Raw genomic sequence first — 4,834 nt, forward strand, 5'->3', positions numbered from 1 at the left:
TACTGTGGGATCTCTGGTATATATTAGGTCTGTGGGTGGTACATTGGATAAGTGCAAAGAACCTGGACTGTTACAGTACATCTGTGTTGGACCTCATACCCATGGAGGATTCTGGGTAAGAATTGTGGGATTGTGTTTGTCTGAAACTGGGCCAGTGTGAACCAGCAAGGGATGGAATAATGCTCCAAGGATACAAGAGGCAGGTTTAAAGGGGGAACAATTACCCAAATTCTATTAAAGCTGCAGTTCAAGCTGTCGTTTTCTAATAAAAATCTACACACTGACAAGTGATTAGCTAAGTTGCTGATCGATCTGTTCTCCCTTAATCGATCGCTGAAATTTGGCTGGGGGTTGACTAAATGCATCTTGGGTCCTCTTCTGCTGCACTGACAGCCATAGTTCTGTGAGGAATATCATGTGACCAGGCAGGCACTAGATTCAATTGGTTCACTGCTAGAGAGGGCAGGGCTCAAAACGATGATGCTGTTTCAGAAGGGGAAGGGGATGTGACTTTGTATATGATTGCTATAGGAACAAAAATGCCTGTTACATTAGAATACATTAAAAATGTCTTTAATTTTTTTTAAATTAAGTATTTTCTCATAGTACAGAACTGATTTAAAAAAAAAAAAAAAAATACACATTAGGATATTGCTAGAACTGCAGCTTTAAGCTGTTACAGTATCTTTGCAATGCCCTTGCCCAGGACAGAATGCTAGTCGGACATTGCATTGTCCTGCTGGCACAGGACAGTGATACTCATCGCATACTAGTGATACACATACTAGGCCCAGGCAAAGAAGAACGTTATGCTTGGGAAGGAAAAGGAGAACAGTTACAGCAGTATTATAAAAGATAAGAAGGTAGGGACGGGGTGGGGCATGCACAGAATGTGGGATGAGAGGCGTAATGCAGGGATGCGCACACATTTAAGTTCGCGCCCCCCCTGTCTCCGCTCCCCCATGCCTACGCCCCCATCCTTACTTGCTCTCGGGCTCCACGCGCCATATGACGTCACAACGTCACGTGACGCGTTGCCAGTTGACCCTGCGGCGTCATTTGATGTCACGTTGTCATGGCGACGCATCAGGGAAGAGCTGGCTGAGAGCAGGTAAGTGACGGGGGGCCCCCCAGTTTGCGCACCGCTGGTGTAGTGTATCTACCTTTTGCAAAAGGTATAAAAACTGCGCCCTGAATACGTAGGATTTGGGGTTTGTGACCGATCCGACGGGGTATTTGTATTCTGCGGAACTGATCACTGTAAAAAATCAAACACCGGACAACATGGAACTTCTGTTTTGCTTTTGGAAATATGTTTCAGTGACTGGCAATTCCCCGCGGATTCCACATCTGCTGCTGTTGATCGGTTTTGATGGTTGCAACAACAATGTAAAAATGTAATAAGAAACAGATGGAGTGTAAGAGGAAGTTTAAAACGGCAAACTCTTCACTCAGCAAACATCCTAAAGTGAGAAATGTAAAATCACATTTGAGTTTGTTACGATAAGGTCAGAAAAATACATCATGCAGTGTATCTCTCTCTCTCTCTCTCTCTCTCTCTCTCTCTGTATATATATATATATATATTGCAGAATAAATGAGTACTTCAGTATTAGGTGGTACCTTTTTTATTCTGACATTCTGACCGCGTTATAAGTGGATCCGCGTTGTAGCGGATCACGCTATAACGGGGTTGATATATATATATATATATATATATATATATATATATATATATATATATAGTGGCTGATTTAGAAGTAGGATTGTCATTTAAAGCTGGTGAAGTTACCACCCAAATTGTTCCAGCATGACAGTGCAACATAAATGAAATAATGTCTTAGGCTGAGTCCATACAGACTTCAGCCGTGTGGAGGCGCGCGGAGGCTGAGGGAAAGCGGGTGCTTTCCCTGGCCTTAGACTGCGCGCCGTCCGGGGGCGTGTCGGGGGGGGGGGGCAGTGAGTCACGGAGCTGGTTCGCCCTCATTGGTCGAACCGCTCACATGACCGGCCATGCGCTCCGGCGAACTCAGAAACTTAAGATTTCTTAAGACACACGCTTCCGCGAGCCCCTGCTAAAGCCGCTCTCATTGCGGCTGCAGGAGCTCACTGCCGAGCAGCAGCGCGCCTAAGCGCTGACCATGCCCGAGGCCTTGGGTTAAAGAAACTGCAAACTGCTTAGGCATTTGTAATCGTTTCAATAATTAAAATGAAAGCCCCAATAGTGATAGGATATATAGAGAGAAGTATATGCTATTTTATGGGGGAAGAATTCAAATAATATGTGTTGGCCATATGCCTATATAATATTTTCCTTTAGTGCCCTTTTAGGCTTTGATACATCAACCTCGAATAAGCGAAAAATGCGTTATTATCATAAAGAAAACTTTCTTTTGTATTGTGGAATACATCAAGGTTGTAGATGAACAATGTTGGGTAAAGCATACAAGTTGTGTTATGGAAGCTAAAGAGCATCTTACTGACCCTGTTTATGGCCTCGGACAGGATAGAGCATGTTACTGACCCTGTTTATGGCCTCGGACAGGACAGAGCGTGTTACTGACCCTGTTTATGGCCTCGGACAGGATAGAGCGTGTTACTGACCCTGTTTATGGCCTCGGACAGGATAGAGCGTGTTACTGACCCTGTTTATGGCCTCGGACAGGACAGAGCGTGTTACTGACCCTGTTTATGGCCTCGGACAGGACAGAGCGTGTTACTGACCCTGTTTATGGCCTCGGACAGGATAGAGCATGTTACTGACCCTGTTAATGGCCTCGGACAGGATAGAGCGTGTTACTGACCCTGTTTATGGCCTCGGACAGGACAGAGCGTGTTACTGACCCTGTTTATGGCCTCGGACAGGACAGAGCGTGTTACTGACCCTGTTTATGGCCTCGGACAGGACAGAGCGTGTTTTCATCTTTGGAAAAATTCAATTGTACCTTGTAAACACATGAAGGTTAACGTATAAAGCATAAACTCCTCAATAACTAATCATATTTAGTATACCTAGGCCTGTGAAAGTTGTGATTCTTGGATCAATACCCCGCCCAAGAAGAGGAGTCAGGAAAAAATATGGCCCTATTTGGATTTGGACCAAAGAGGGGAAGTGTTGGACCTGGTAACTCTGGACTGTACAGTAAGATGAATCTGGGTAATAAGAGATTGTGTTTGTCTGAAACGGGGCCAGTGTGAACCAGCAAGGGATGGAATAATGCTCTAAGGAAACAAGAGGCAGCGCGAGGGGAAAACATCTACACAAACAGATACACAAAATCTATTGAGCGGTTATATTCACAATGTCATTGCCTGTGTCAGAATACTAGTCTTAGGCCCAGGACATAGTGGAATCAGCGTCGCTGAGGCGGGCTGAGCCGCGCTGAACAGATGCACAAAGCCCCAGCATCTGTAATCAGCGCGGCTATAGTTTCTCCCTCCGCATGCGTGCTGATGCGTGCGGAGGCTGAGAAAATCAGAAGAGACAGGCAAGTTTGAAATTTTGCCGCTTGGGGGAGCGGTCACGTGACCGCTCCCATCCAATGGGGCTGCAGCCGGCATTTTACCTACTGTGTCGGTGAGATAGCAGAGCCACCAGACCAGACAGAGTTGAGGCAGCACAGAGGTGTGTGTGTGTCACTGTGTGTGTGTGTCACTGTGTGTGTATGTGTCACTGTGTGAGTGTGTGTCACTGTGTGTGTGATTTATGTATGTGTGTGTGTGTATGTGTGTGAATATATTTATCAAAGTTGCACAATGTTAATAAATAATTTATTCTCACGTCCTTTTTTTAATTTTTAAAATATTATATAATATACACACACACACACATATGCACACACACACGTTCCCCAGTGACACACAAACACACAGACCACTTCAAAGTGACACACACAGTTACCCAATGACACACACACACACTGACAGCTTCCAAGTGGCACACACACACAGTGATACCCGCCTCCCAAGCGCGCTTGCTGTCTCCTCTGCCAGGACAGCAAAAAGCTCCAGGTAGAGCGAGCGGCAGCAAGCAAGAGCACCAAATTCTTTACTATGTCCCAGGCCTTATACAACTGCTAATATAGGACAATGGTACTCAGCACACACGTGCTAGACCCAGTTAAAAACAAATATTATTTGGGGGAAGGGATAAAAGTTACAGGAGTATTATGGAAGATAAGAAGCGTTTTTCCTGAAGAAATAAAATTTAAAAAAGAATTGTGCTACAGTGCTACACTCCATATCAAATCTGTGATACGAGTGGGGTTCTTATTTCAATGTATAAGAGGGGAACCCATTGTGCATATTGGGTAGCTCCAAGTCCAAAATATAACATCACAACGGTCCCAGTGGGTCATGCTGTGAACTTAGATCTTTTCTCCAGAGGTCAGATGCAAACCCTGGATACCGAGGAGACTGTTCAAATGACGAACAAGAATCAGAGCGCAAACACAAACCTCAGCATTTTCTTTCTGGCGAGCATACTCTGTCCCAACGCGTTTCAAGAATGAAGTTCTCTTCATGAGGGAATATGTGTAAGGCAAGGATTCTCAACACCAACAGGTCAAAATGTTAAATAAAACAAAGCATCAGTTTGTTAAAATTCAGATGTATTTACATAAAATCCCTGGAGGGGCATACATGCAATGTAAATGGCGTGTCTATAATAACGTGTATATATATATATATGTACACACACACACACACACACACACACGTTAACTACTGACAAGTGTATTCCAGGTCCCTGTGTTTATAAGGCAGAAAATATTTCTGTAAAGGTACAACAGTTGGCCCTTGGTTATAATCAGCTGCGCGTTTCCCTTCACAGGTG

Source organism: Ascaphus truei, chromosome 8 (genome assembly GCF_040206685.1).
Source record: "Ascaphus truei isolate aAscTru1 chromosome 8, aAscTru1.hap1, whole genome shotgun sequence".
NCBI classification, from domain to species: domain Eukaryota; kingdom Metazoa; phylum Chordata; class Amphibia; order Anura; family Ascaphidae; genus Ascaphus; species Ascaphus truei.